Source organism: Pristiophorus japonicus, chromosome 25 (genome assembly GCF_044704955.1).
Source record: "Pristiophorus japonicus isolate sPriJap1 chromosome 25, sPriJap1.hap1, whole genome shotgun sequence".
NCBI lineage: Eukaryota > Metazoa > Chordata > Chondrichthyes > Pristiophoridae > Pristiophorus > Pristiophorus japonicus.
In genome coordinates this window covers 8,578,448-8,593,839 of record NC_092001.1, presented here as the reverse complement: position 1 = coordinate 8,593,839, position 15,392 = coordinate 8,578,448, and the positions used below count along the sequence as shown (strand labels likewise).

General features: G+C 46.4%; 1 long non-coding RNA gene across 1 annotated transcript; it reads left to right on the top strand.

The window, feature by feature from the left end:
* The first annotated feature begins 527 nt into the window (after window positions 1–527).
* On the top strand, window positions 528–12,579 carry LOC139238074 (uncharacterized). The gene is made up of 3 exons (XR_011588564.1): window positions 528–611; window positions 1,790–1,876; window positions 9,849–12,579. It is a non-coding gene; the product is annotated as an uncharacterized lncRNA (long non-coding RNA).
* The last annotated feature ends 2,813 nt before the right edge of the window (window positions 12,580–15,392 follow it).

Sequence of the window (15,392 nt, the reverse complement as noted above, 5' to 3'; positions counted from 1 at the left end):
TTCAACAATCGTTAAATACAGGAAATAACAGATTTACAGTCTTACGAAAGATAGTTCTTTCAAGGGTTGGTTGAAAGGAATGTTAAATGAGTGTAAAGTGAGACACGCCGGTTCAGTCTGAGACATCCACAAGCCGGATACTCAAATGAAACAAGTTTGGGATTTGATGTGGGAAAAGATGAATTACGTGAGAAGTGAAATAATCCAGAGTAAGAAAAGGACCAAAATGGAAGGGACGGGAACATTAATGAGTCTATTTTTATGGAGAAATGAAATATTGGACACAGGGTGTTTGAAACAATACTGAGACAGAACATTACTGTCCAGCTCAGGGACAGGGTTATACAGAGCAGCAGGAACAATGACTGAGTGCCAGAATGAACATGTTCAGTGCCCAATGGGGGCCCAGTAAATCCTGTCCCAGTCATGACGTTCCATTCCTATTTACCCAGCATTCCCCGCGACCGAGGACGTGCCGAGCCCAGACTACAGGGGCCCAGTGCGCAGGTGCGAGACCGAGCTGTGTTTGGAGCATGCGCGGTGCGTGTAATGGCGGAAAGGACATGGTGAACATCTGTTCCGCAAAACAGTCCATTCTCCGCGGGGCGGAGGTGAGTAAAGGACCAGCGGGGAGCCGGGGAGGCTTCATAAACAACCGGTGCCCGCCGGAAGCCCGGAATAACAACCGGAATATCGGCGGCTGCAGCCTCGAGGCTTTCTCCCGGTCACAGGCCCCGGGTAACGGCGGCCTTCTTTGTACAGGAAGGCAGGGTCAGTCCTCCGCCATCTTGGTTCAGTGAGCAGCAAAGCGCATGCGCGGCCATCTTGGTAAAGTAAGAGCTGAGTTATTTTGCTCAGATTCTGATAAAAGTAAATTGGATTTTACAGATTGAATTAATACAGAGAGCTGCGCATGCGCGGTTCACCCCCACCCCCTGTGTCATTCCCAGTGAGCAGAATAGCACATGCACCCTCCCCTGCCCCAGCCCTGCCTGGGATCACCATTCACTCAGTGAGTGGAACAAGATGGTTTAAAACAGCCGGGATTGGAGACACCACGACCCCGGGGTAAGGCTCAGAGATCAGCATTGAGTCCGGGGGGAGTTCAGGGGGAGTCGGGGGCTGTGTGTAAGGGGCAGAGTGGACCAAGAACCAGTGTCAGTGTGTGGTGTGAGTGGGGGAAGGGGGAGGCCATTCTCAGGCTGTGTGTGGACAGCGTGTGTCCAGGGTAAGGGAGAGAGAATGGTCAGAATCCGCTATTTACAATCTGCTGCTTTCTCTCTCCAAACCAGGAGTGAATATTCCTGGTTTAGTTCCCTCGGGGGCTGTGTGTAAGAGGCAGAGTGGAGCAGGAACTAGTTCCGGGACATGGTGTGAGTGGGGGAAGGGGGAGGCCATTCTCTGGCTGTGTGTGGACAGTGTAAGGTAACAGAGAAAGTAAACCAGTCGCTCTTTCAAATCATTGCTGCTTTCTTTCCCCAAATCAGTAGTGAATGTTCCTGATTCAGTTCCAATCTCACCGTGTCTGTTGTTCTTGGGCAGTGAGCAGTGGAAATAGAGTCTGACAGTGAGGATATGGGGAATTTCACAAAGTGCATCTATTGCAGGTACCAGGAGAGGAGAGTGGGAGAAGATATTTTAAAGACGCGTTATATTTCGGTGAACTGAGTTCCCCAGAACCGTGTTGCTGATGATCGAGAGCTACATTGTCACTCCCTCAGATACATCGTATTGTCCCCCGAATCCATATCTTAGAACTAATAATGTTCTCGTATTATTATTCTCACAGCAAAATTCTTCAACCAGCCAGAACAAATGTGATCATTCCTCCACCCAGAATACAAGGAACAGTGCAGGCAGCTCCTTCTCACACACAGTAAGTAGATTATCACTCACAGAGCGCAGAGACACAGAACTGGCCTCAATCCTATTGTCACAGGCAGCAGAAGCTGTCAGTCCCACAGTGATCCGAAGTGGCAGAGTTACATTGTGCATCTTACAGCCACATGGAGCAGTAGAATCACATGCTGTTTCACCATTGAAACAGATCACACTGACAGGTACATTAAACACCCACACTCACTTGCCAGAAACTGGCAGGTAGAGAATAAAACACAATCATCTATCAGAAAAAATGTCAAACAGAAAGTATAAACCACACTCACATATCAGAAGCTGATGGGTACAGAGCAAAAGCCATATTCATGTTTCAGAATCTGACGGATTCAGTATTTAAACCCCCGAACACACCAGAAGATGACAGGTGCAGAATAAAACCCACATTACCGTACCACAGACTGACAGATACAGTATACAACACACACCCACATATATGAAAGTGACAGTAACAGAATAAAATCCCCACTTACATACCAGAGAGTGACAGGTAAAGTGTAAATCCCATGTGCACATATCGGAAAACTGAAAGGCAGTAAGTAAAATTGTTACTTGCATCGCAGAAACTGATCGGGGCAGAGTAAAACCCACACACACATCTGAACAATGACATGGAGAACGCAAACTCTTCACTCACATATCAGAGAAATACAGGTAAAAATTAAAATTGATTCTCACATTCACATACCAGAGACTGGAAAATACAGATTAAACTCAGACTACCGCAGCAGAAACTGAGAGGCACAGATTAAACCTCAACACACACCAAAACCTGACAATTACAGAAAAATACACACACTTGCATATCAGAGACTGAGTGATACAGTATAAAACCCACACTCATATATGAGAGACTGAGAGATACAGTATAAAACCCATACTCACATATCAGAGACTGAGTGATACAGTATAAAACCCATACTCACATATCAGAGACTGAGTGATACAGTATAAAACCCATACTCATATATCAGAGACTGAGATACAGTATAAAACCCATACTCACATATCAGAGACTGAGAGATATAGTATAAAACCCATACTCACATCTCAGAGACTGAGAGATACAGTATAAAACCCATACTCACATATCAGAGACTGAGAGATATAGTATAAAACCCATACTCACATATCAGAGACTGAGTGATACAGTATAAAACCCATACTCACATATCAGAGACTGAGTGATACAGTATAAAACCCATACTCATATATCAGAGACTGAGATACAGTATAAAACCCATACTCACATCTCAGAGACTGAGAGATACAGTATAAAACCCATACTCACATATCAGAGACTGAGTGATATAGTATAAAACCCATACTCACATCTCAGAGACTGAGAGATACAGTATAAAACCCATACTCACATATCAGAGACTGAGAGATACAGTATAAAACCCACAATCACATATGAGAGACTGAGAGATACAGTATAAAACCCACACTCACATATCAGAGACTGAGAGATACAGTATAAAACCCATACTCACATATCAGAGACTGAGTGATACAGTATAAAACCCACATTCACATATCAGAGACTGAGTGATACAGTATAAAACCCACACTCACATATCAGAGACTGAGTGATACAGTATAAAACCCACACTCACATATGAGAGACTGAGTGATACAGTATAAAACCCACACTCACATATCAGAGACTGAGAGATACAGTATAAAACCCATACTCACATATCAGAGGCTGACATCTTAAAATCCATATTCCCTTAACATAAATTGACATACAGTGACATGCCCAGACTCACGAACCAGTAATTGACAGGTACAGGGTAAAGATCTCTCTTTCATTCCAGAAACTAACAGGTACAAAGGAAAGTCCACTCACAATTAAACAGAAACTGGCAGGTATAGAGTAAGGCCCACAATCACATGTCAGAACGTGACAGGTACAGAATAAAACCCAGGCTCCCATAACAGAAATGGAGAGATACAGAGAAAGGCCCACACTCACATACCAGAGACAGATAGATACAGAGTAAAACTCAGACTCATTTACCAGAGACCGACAGATTCAGCAGAAAACTCACCTCCATAACACAAACTGACAGTTCGAAAGTAAAACCAATACTCTCTCAGGAATTGGTGGTACACAGTAAAACAATACTAACATACTGGAGAATGTCGGGTATGGAGTAGAGCTCACATTCACATAACAGAAATGGACAGATACAGCGCAGAACACACTCACACACCAAGAATGGAAAGAAACATCGAAAATAGGTGCAGGAGTAGGCCATTCGGCCCTTCGGCCCTTCGAGCCTGCACCACCATTCAATCTGATCATGCAACTTCAGTACCTCACTCCCGCGTTCTCTCTATACCCCCTGATCCCCTTAGCCGTAAGGGCCACATCTAACTCCCTCTTGAATATATCCAACGAACTGGACTCCACAACTTTCTGTGGTAGAGAATTGCACAGGTTTACCACTCTCTGGGTGAAAAAGTTTCTCCTCATTTCAGTCCGATATGGCTTATCCCTTATCCTTAGACTGTGACCCTGATTCTGGACTTCCCCAACATCAGGAACATTCTTCCTGCCTCTAACCTGTCCAGTCCCGTCATTATTTTATATGTTTCTATGAGATCCCCTCTCATTCTTCTAAATTCCAGTGAGTGTAAGCCTAGCTGATCCAGTCTTTCTTCATATGTCAGTCCTGCCATCCCGGGAATTAGTCTGGTGAACCTTTGCTGCACTCCCTCAATAGCAAGCAAGTCCTTGCTCAGATTAATAGACCAAGACTGCACACAATACTCAAGGTGTGGCCTCACCAAGGCCCTGTACAACTGCAGTAACACCTCCCTGCTCCTATACTCAAACCCCCTCGCTATGAAGGCCAGCATGCCAGTTGCTTTCTTTACTGCCTGCTGGACCTGCATGCCTACCTTCAGTGACTTGATGTACCATGACACCCAGGTCTATTTGCACCTCCCATTTTACTAATCTCTCACCATTCAGATAATCTGCCTTCCTGTTTTTGCCACCAAAGTGGATAACCTCACAATAATCCACATTATACTGCATCTGCCATGCAATTGCCCATTCACCTAACCTGTCCAAGTCACTCTGCAGCCTCTTAGCATCCTACTCACAGCTCACACTGCCACCCAGCTTAGTGTCATCTGCAAACTTGGAGATATTACCTTCAATTCCATCGTCTAAATCATTAATATATATTGTAAATAGTTGGGATCAATGCACTGAACCTTGCAGCACCCCACTAGTCACTGCCTGCCATTCTGAAAAAGACCCGTTTATTCCTACTCTTTGCTTCCTGTCTGCCAACTAGTTCTCTATCCACGTCAATACATTACCCCCAATATCATGTGCTTTAATTTTGCACACTAATCTCTTGTGTGGGACCTTGTCAAAAGTCTTTTGAAATTCCAAATACACCACATCCACTGGTTCTCCCTTATCCACTCTACTAGTTACATCCTCAAAACACTCTCGAAGATTTGTCAAGCATGAATTCCCTTTCATAAATCCATGCTGACTTGGACCGATCCTGTCACTGCTTTCCAAATGCTCTGCTATTACATCTTTAATAATTGATTCCAGCATTTTCCCCACACCGATGTCAGGCAAACCGGTCTATAATTCCCTGTTTTCTCTCCCCCTCCTTTTTTTAAAAAGAGGGGTTACATTAGCTACCCTCCAATCCATAGGTACTGATCCATAGTCCATGAAATTGAGGAAAATGACCACCAATGCATCTTCTATTTCTAGGGCCATTTCTTTAACTACTCTGGGATGCAGACTATCAGGCCCTGGGGATTTATCGGCCTTCAGTTCCATCAGTTTCCCAACAACCATTTCCTGACTAATAAGGATTTCCCTCAGTTCCTCCTTCCTGTTAGACCCTCAGTCCCCTAGTAATTTTGGGAGGTTATTCGTGTCTTCCTTCGTGAAGACAGAACCAAAGTATTTGTTCAATTGGTCTGTCATTTCCTTGTTACCTATTATGAATTCACCTGATTCTGACTGCAAGGGACCATGTTTGTCTTCATCAATCTTTTTCTCTTCACATATCTATAGAAGCTTTTGCAGTCAGTTTTTATGTTTCCTGCAAGCTTATTCTCATACTCTATTTTCCCCCTCCTAATTAGACCCTTGTCCTCCTCTGCTGAATTCCAAATTTCTCCCAGTCCTCAGGTTTGCTGCTTTTTCTGGCCAATTTATATGCCTCTTCCTTGGATTTAACACTGTCCCTAATTTCTCTTGTTAGCCACGGTTGAGCCACCTTTTCGGTTTTATTTTTATGCCAGACAGGGATGTACAATAGTTGTAATTCATCCATGTGATCTTTAAATGTCTGCCATTGCCTATCCACCGTCAACCCTTTAAGTATCATTCACCAGTTTATCCCAGCCAAATCACGTCTCATACCATTGAAGTTTCCTTTAAGTTCAGGACCCTAGTCTCTGATTTAACTGTGTCACTCTCCATCTTAATGAAGAATTCTACCATATTATGGTCACTCTTCCCCAAGGGGCCACGCATCACCAGATTGCTAATTAATCCTCTCTCGTTACACAAAACCCAGTCTAGGATGGCCTGCTCTCCAGTTGGTTCCTCAACATATTGGTCTAGAAAATCATCCCTGAGGCACTCCAGAAAAACCTCCTCCACAGTATTGCTAAGTTTGGTTAGCCCAATCAATATCGAGGTTAAGGTTACCCATGATAACTGCTGTACCCTTATTGCACGCATCCCTAATTTCCTGTTTGATGCCATCCCCAATCTCCCGACTACTGTTTAGTGGTCTGTACATTACCCCAACTAACGTTTTCTGCACTTTGGTGTTTCGCAGCTCTACCCATATAGATTGCACATTATCCCAGCTAATGTCCTACCTTACTATTGCATTAACCTCCTCTTTAACCATTAACACTACCCCACCTCCTTTTCCTTTCTGGCTATCCTTCCTGAATATTGAATACCCCTGGATGTTATGTTCCCAGCCTTGGTTACCCTGGAGCCATGTCTCAGTAATCCCAATTACATCATATCCGTTAACAGCTATCTGTGCAGTTAATTCGTCCACCTTATTACGAATGCTTCTCGCTTTGAGACTCAGAGCTTTCAGGCTTGTTTTTTTTAAACACTCTTATTGTTGTAATGTGGCCCTTTTTGTTACAGAATGAAACCCACAGACAATTACCAGAAATTGACAGGTACTGGATAAAACCCACACTCTCGTATCAGAAACTAACATGCAGAGTAAAACCCTCATCCACATACCAGAGATGGACAGATACAGAATCAAATCCACACTCCCATACCAGACACCCACTATATAAGAAAATAAGAACATAAGAAATAGGAGCAGGAGTAGGCATACGGCCCCTCGAGCCTGCTCCACCATTTAATACGATCATGGCTGATCCGATTATGGACTCAGGACCACTTCCCTGCCCGCTCCCCATAACCTCTTATTCCCTTATCAGTTAAGACAATGTCTATCTCTGTCTTAAATATATTCAATGTCCCAGCTTCCACAGGTCTCTGAGGCAGCGAATTCCACAGGTTTATAACCCTCTGAGAGAAGAAATTCCTCCTCATCTCAGTTTTAAATGGGGGCCCCTTATTCTAAGATTATGCCCCCTAGTTGTAGTCTCCCCGATCAGTGAAAACATCCTCTCTGATTCCACCTTCTCAAGCCCCCTCATTATCTTATACGTTTTGATAAATCACCTCTCATTCGTTCTTCTGAATTCAATGAGTAGAGGCCCAACCTCCTCAATCTTTTCTCATAAGTCAACCCCCTCATCTCCGGAATCAACCTAGTGAACCTTCTCTCAACTTCCTCCAAAGCAAGTATATCCTTTTATAAATATGGAAACCAAAACTGCACGCAGTATTCAAGGTGTGATCTCACCAATAACTTGTATAACTGTAGCAAGACTTCCCTGCTTTTATACTCCAGCCCCTTTGCAATAAAGGCCAAGATTCAGTTGGCCTTCCTGATCACCTGCTGTACCTGCATACTAACCTTTTGTGTTTCATGCACAAGTACCCCCAGGTCCCGCTGTACTGCAGCACTTTGCAATCTTTCTCCATTTAAATAATAACTTGCTCTTTGATTTTTTTTCTGCCATAATGCATGACCTCACACTTTCCAACATTATACTCCATCTGCCAAATTTTTGCCCACTCACTGAGCCTGTCTGTGTCCTTTTGCAGATTATTTGTGTCCTCCTCACACATTGCTTTTCCTCCCATCTTTATATCGCCAGCAAACTTGGCTACGTTACAGTTGGTCCCTTCTTCCAAGTCGTTAATATCGATTGTAAATAGTTGGGGTCCCAGCACTGATCCCTGCGGCACCCCACTAGTTACTGATTGCCAACCCAAGAATGAACTATTCACCCAACCTCTCTGTTGTCTGTTAGTTAGCCAAACCTCGATCCATGCTAATATATTACCCCCAGCCCGTGAACTTTTATCTTGTGCAGTAATCTTTTATATGGCACCTTGTCAAATGCCTTCTGGGAGTCCAAATACACCACACCCACTTTATCCACCCTGTTCGTTACATGCTCAAAGAATTCCAGCAAATTTGTCAAACTTAACTTCCCCTTCATAAATCCATGCTGACTCTGCCTGACCGAATTATGCTTTTCCAAATGGCGTGCTAATGCTTCTTTAAGAATGAACTCTTCAACATTTTCCCAACCACAGATGTTAGACGAACTGGTCTATAGTTTCCTGCTTTTTGTCTGCCTCCTTTTTAACCGAGTGCGGCCCTCAGTCCCCGGGCAACACCGAGTGTGGCTCTCAGACCCTGGGCAACACCGAGTGCGGCTCCCGGGCCCCGGGCAACACCGAGTGCGGCTCTCAGACCCTGGGCAACACCGAGTGCGGCTCCCGGGCCCCGGGCAACACCGAGTGCGGCTCTCAGACCCTGGGCAACACCGAGTGCGGCTCCCGGGCCCCGGGCAACACCGAGTGCGGCTCTCAGTCCCCGGGCAACACCGAGTGTGCCTCTCAGTCCCGGGGCAACACCGAGTGTGCCTCTCAGTCCCCGGATAACACCGAGTGTGGCTCTCAGTCCCCGGGCAACACCGAGTGTGGCTCTCAGTCCCCGGGCAACACCGAGTGTGCCTCTCAGTCCCCGGGCAACACCGAGTGTGGCTCTCCGTCCCCGGGCAACACCGAGTGTGGCTCTCCGTCCCCGGGCAACACCGAGTGTGCCTCTCAGTCCCCGGGCAACGCCGAGTGCGGCTCTCAGTCCCCGGGCAACACCGAGTGTGCCTCTCAGTCCCCGGGCAACGCCGAGTGCGGCTCTCAGTCCCCGGGTAACACCGAGTGTGGCTCTCAGTCCCCGGGCAACACCGAGTGTGGCTCTCAGTCCCCGGGCAACACCGAGTGTGCCTCTCAGTCCCCGGGCAACACCGTGTGCGGCTCTCAGTCCCCGGGCAACGCCAAGCGCGGCTTTCGGGCCCCGAGGCAGAGCCACCGGGCCCGGCACCAGCAACCCCGGGGGCAGCCCCTCCCCCACACCAGGAAAACAACAACTTTCATTTATACAGCAGGCCCAGCAATTTCCAGCCGCTCTGTATCAGGTGGGCGCTGGATGTGGAATTCAATCACTGGCCTCCTGGGTGGGTTTGTTTGTTACATCAGTTTGAGCTGGATGGAGAGGGGGAGAAGTTGCTGGGTTTCACCCCCAGTACTTCTGGGCCCAGTGGGAACAACAATTTCCCATGTGGGTCTGCCGAGGGAGGTGGGTTCCCTTCCCAGAAGGACAGCAGTGACCCAGATGTGTTATAACGACAATCCAGCAGCTTTCATGGTCACTTTTTTCTCGTGCCGGCCCCACAAATGACCAGATTCATTAAGCTCAATTTCACAACCTGCCTTTGTGTTTTTGTGGGTTCTCTCTCACACTCCCTTTTCCTGTTTGAAATTCACTTTACAGGGTGTTAAAAGGGGAGGATTTGTAGACTGGAAGCTCAAAGCAAACATTACCTCAAGATCTGACAGTCACTCGGTACATCGGGACTGGAATATCATCAGCTTTTGACCATGGAAGCAGAAGGCACCGTTCACAGTGGGGAGAAACGGTACACGTGCTCTGTGTGTGGACAAGGCTTCAGTCAATCATCCAAACTGGAGAGACACAAGTGCAGTCACACTGGGGAGAAACCGTGTAAATGTGGGGATTGTGAGAAACGTTTCAACTACCCGTCCCAGCTGGAAATACATCGGCGAGTTCACACTGGGGAGAGGCCGTTCACCTGCTCCGACTGTGGGAAGGGATTCACTACATCATCCAGCCTGCTGACACCAGCGAGTTCACACTGGGGAGAGGCCTTTTAAATGTTCTGAGCGTGAGAAGGGATTCACTCGGTCATCCCACCTGCTGATACACCAGCGAGGTCACACTGGGGAGAGGCCGTTCACCTGCTCTGAGTGTGGGAAGGGATTCATTCGGTCATCCCACCTGCTAACACACCAACGAGTTCACACTGGAGAGAGGCCGTTCACCTGCTCTGAGTCTGGAAAGAGATTCACTACCTCATCCAACCTCCTAACACACCAGCGAGTTCACACTGGAGAGAGGCCGTTCAGCTGCTCTGAGTGTGGCAAGGGATTCTCTCTGTCAGGCAACCTGCTGAGACACCAGCGAGTTCACAAGTGACTGCAGGGGTTGGATTCTGTTGTTATTGCTGCTGGTAATCACATCCTAGACTGCATCGTGTTCATTTTGATAGTTGGGGTTTATAAATCCTGTAACGCTGATAACTCCTGTAACTGGATTGGAGTTTAATATTTGGGATATAGACACACAAATTACTGTTGCTTTCAACACATTGCTGTGGATTTTTGTCTTTCCCACCTGAGTGTTTAGCATCACCTGGCTAGAGCTGAGAAAGGACAATCTGTGGGGAGGATTTTACAGGGGGAACAGAACTTCAGCCTGGACACAGTCCTTCAGGGCCACACAGAGATCACCTCATTCTTCTGAACTCCAATGTGTATAGGCCCAACCTAATCAACCTATCGTCATAAGTCAACCCCCTCATCTCCGGAATCAACTCTGGAATCTGCAGCAGACATGAGCGAGGACATGAGGCTTATTAAATGATAAATATTTCATTACAGACAAGGTTAGACTGGGAGAAATGTTCAGTTAGAACATAACAAATAGGAGCTGGAGTAGGCCATTTGACCCCTTGGGCCTGCTCCGCCATTCAATAAGATCATGGCTGATCTGATCATGGACTCAGTTCCACTTCCCTGCCCATAATCCTTTACTCCCTTTATCACTCAAACATCTGTCTATATTTGCGCCTTAAATATATTCAAAGACCCAGCCTCCACAGCTCTTTTGGGCAGAGAATTCCACAGATTTTCAACCCTCAGAGAAGAAATTCCTCGTCTCAGTTTTAATTGGGTGGTCCATTATTCTAAGACTATGTCCCCTAGTTTTAGTTTCTCCTATGAGTGGAAATATCCTCTCTGCATCCACCTTATCGAACCCCCTCATTATCTTATGTTTCGATAAAATCACCTCTCATTCTTCTGAACTCCAATGTGTTTAGGCCCAATCTACTCGACCTATTTTCATAAGTCAATCCTCTCTTCTCCGGGATCAACCTAGTGAACCTTCACTGAACAGCCTCCAATGCAAGTATATCCTTATGTAAATATGGAGACCAAAATACAGAGTCTATTACAGGCCAAATGCCAAGCAAACCAGCAGCACACTGGCACCTTAACAGTGTCTCATCGGCATACAGGGTTTTCTTAAATAGATTTGCTGAGTGGATATAAACTTAAACCAGGTTTGCAGGCATGATGCCCTATTCACATATTGAAGGGAGAAGAGATGCTGTGGGACACATGCTAAGTCCAGTAGCTGAAAGTGATTAACAGACTGGGTTTTGTGTTTACTGATCCCAGGCATGTTACCAATATCAGCAAAATTGAAGCCCATGGAATAACAGGGACAGTGGGAGCATGGATATGAAAGTGGCTAAGTGATACACACAGAGTAGTGGTGAACGGTTGTTTTTCAGACTGGAGGAAGTGCTGTTCCCCAGGGGTCGGTATTGGGGCCACTGCTTTTTTTGACCTATATTAATGACCTATGTACAGGGCACAATTTCCAAATCTACAGCTCACAGAAAACTTGGAAGTACAGTGAACAGTGAGGAGGATAGTGATAGACTTCAGGAAGACATGTTCACCCATTCCACCAGCGTGTCTATGTGGCAGATGAAATTTAACGTAGAAAAGTTCAAAAGTGATACATTTTTGTGGGAAGAAAGAGGAGAGGAAATATAAACTAAAGGGTACAATTGTAAAGGGGTGCGTGAACAGAGAGACCCAGGAGTATGTGTGCACCAATCACTGAAAGTAGCAGCACAGGTTGAGAAAGTGGTTACAAAGACTTACGGGACCCTAGGCTTCATGAATAGAGGTATAGAGTACAGAAGTGTGGATATTATGTTGAACCTGCATAAAACTCTGGTTCGACCTCAACTGGAGTATTGTGTGCAGTTCTGGGTCATCATCATCATAGGCAGTCCCTCGGATCGAGGAAGACTTGCTTCCACTCTAAAAATGAGTCCTTAGGTGGCTGAACATTCCAATACGAAGCCACAGTCCCTGTCACAGGTGGGACAGATAGTCGTTGAGGGAAGGGGTGGGTGGGACAGGTTTGCCGCATGCTCTTTCTGATGCCTGCCGTTGATTTCTGCATACTCTCAGCGATGAGACTCGAGGTGCTCAGCGCCCTCCCGGATGCTCTTCCTCCACTTTGGACAGTCTTTAGCCAGGGACTCCCAGGTGTCACTGGGGATGTTGCACTTTATCAGGGAGGCTTTGAGCATGTCCTTGTAACGTTTCCTCTGCCACACCTTTGGCTCGTTTGCTGTGAAGGAGTTCTGAGTAGAGTGCTTGCTTTGCGAGTCTCGTGTCTGGCATGCTGACAATGTGGCCTGCCCAGCGGAGCTGATCAAATGTGGTCAGTGCTTCAATGCTGCAGATGTTTGCCTAGTCGATGACACTAACGTTGGTGTGTCTGTCCTCCCAGGTAATTTGTATGATCTTGCGGAGACATAGTTGTTGGTATTTCTCCAGCAACTTGAGGTGTCTACTGTACATGGTCCATGTCTCTCAGCCATACAGGAGGGTGGGTATTACTACAGCCCTGCAGAACATGTGCTTGGTTGGAGATTTGAGGACATGGTCTTCAAAGACACTTTTCCTCAAGCGGCCGAAGGCTGCAATGGAGGCGGTGTTGAATCTTGTCGTCAATGTCTGCTCTTGCTGACAAGAGGTTCCCGAGGTTTGGGAAATGTTCCACGCTGGCCAGAGCCGCGCCATGGATTTTGATGACTACGGGGGGTGGGTGGAGGGAGTGATATGTGGTGAGGACAGGCTGGTGGAGGACCTTTGTCTTATGGATGTTTTGTGTAAAGCCCATGCTTTCGTAACGTCAGTAAATACGTCGACGATGACTTGAAGTTCAGCCTCTATATGTGCGCAGACACAGGTATTGTCCCCGTACGGTAGCTCAACGACAGAGATTGGGGTGGTCTTGGACCTGGCCTGGAGACGACGAAGGTTGAACAGGTTCACACTGGTTCTGTAGTTGAGTTCTACTCCAGCGGGGAGCTTGTTGACTGAGCTGGAGCAATTCTGGCTACCGCATTTTAGTAAGTATGCGAAGGCGATTTGAGAGCGTGCAGAAAAGGTTTACGAGAATGATTCCAGGGATGAGGGACTTCAGTTATGTGGATAGTCAGGAGAAGTTGGGGTTGTTCTCAGAACAGAGAAGATTGAGAGGAGATTTGACAGAGGTGTTCAAAATCATGAGGGATCTGGTCAGATCAGCTAGAGTGGGATTAGTAGAAGCTCTTGCAGATAGCCGGCATGGGCTTGACGGGCCAAATGGCCTCCTTCCATGTTGTAACCAGTCTCTGATTCTATGATGATGAAAAATGTGTTGCCCAGGATGCTCCCTCTCCCGGGCACTGGGACCCAGTTGGGAACAGAGATTCTGAAGCCCCGCCCACTCTCTGTTCCTGAACCAAGATGGCCGTGCATGCGCCCTGATCCCGCCCTATGCAAGATGGCCACCAGTGACCCTGTTCCCCCGGGCCTGTCACCATGGGGCCTGTGGGATCTAATTCGGGGCCTGAGATTTACTCTGTATCGAAGCCGTGCTTCACCTGCCCTGGGATTGTTTGATGAGATGGTGTAGAGGGAGCTTTACTCTGAATCTAATCAGTGCTGTACCTGCTCTGGTCGTGTTCGACAGAACAGTGTAGAGGAAACGTTTTGATACACACGATAAATGACGGACAGGTAAAGACCATCTGGTCCATCAAGCCTGTCCCACACAATTGCGATATATCACAGCGTATACACTCCACTCGAGTCCATGTGATCAACTGGGAGAGGCAAAAATACAGATTTAAAAAAAAACCTAGGACAATTTGGAAAATAAATACTGGGAAATTCCTCACCAACCCATCTAAGCGATGGAAACTAGTCCAGGAGATCACTCTGGCCATTAAATTCCGAGCAGTACCTACCTTCTGTAAGTGTTAATCTCCACCACAGCCAGAAACAAATCCAGCTTTTACTTGAAGGAATTCAGTGAGTCTGCATCCACCACATGAGAGGGCAGCTTGTTCCAGAGGTCTACTGTTCTCTGGGAAAAGAACCACCTCCTGATGTCTAACCTAGATCTTGCCTTATACAACTGAAATTTGTGTCCCTGGTTCTGCCAAACCTATTTAATTGAAATAAACGGTCAGCTGGAACACTCTCTTTCACCTTCATTATCTTATAAACCGCAATCATATCACCAGAAGTCTACGCTGCTCTCAGGTAAAGAGTCCCAACTCTTTTAACCTATCTTGGTAACGAAGATGCTTTAGACTTGGAATTAGTCTAGTGGCCCTTTCCAGAACCTCTATCACCCACCATGTGAGGAGACCAAAACTGGACACAGTATTCCAAGTGTGGCCTGACTAAGGTCTTGTATAAGGACAAAACAGTACGCCTCGTCTTATACTCAATTGTCCTATGGATACACCCCAACACCCTATTTGCTCTAACTGTCGCTGCACCGCATTGCTCGTGTACCTTTAAGGATGTATTCACTCGAATGTCTAAATCTCTTTCTAACTCCACCATCTTTAATGCCTTTCCCTGGAGGGTGTATGAATGTTGAGCATTTGCCCTGCCCACATGCATAACACTGAACTTATCTAAGTTATACATCACTTTCCAGTCATGAGGCCAGTGTCCCAACACATTAAAATCTGCCTGAATCAGACGAGCCTCTTCTACAGTTCGAGCACTCGCACAGATCTTGGTATCATTTCAAAATTGTAGCCCGACACCAAAATCCAGATCATAAATAAAAATAGTAAAAAGCAACAGTCCCAGTACTGATTCCTGCAGGACGCCACTGGTGACTGTACTCCAAACAGATCCAAAT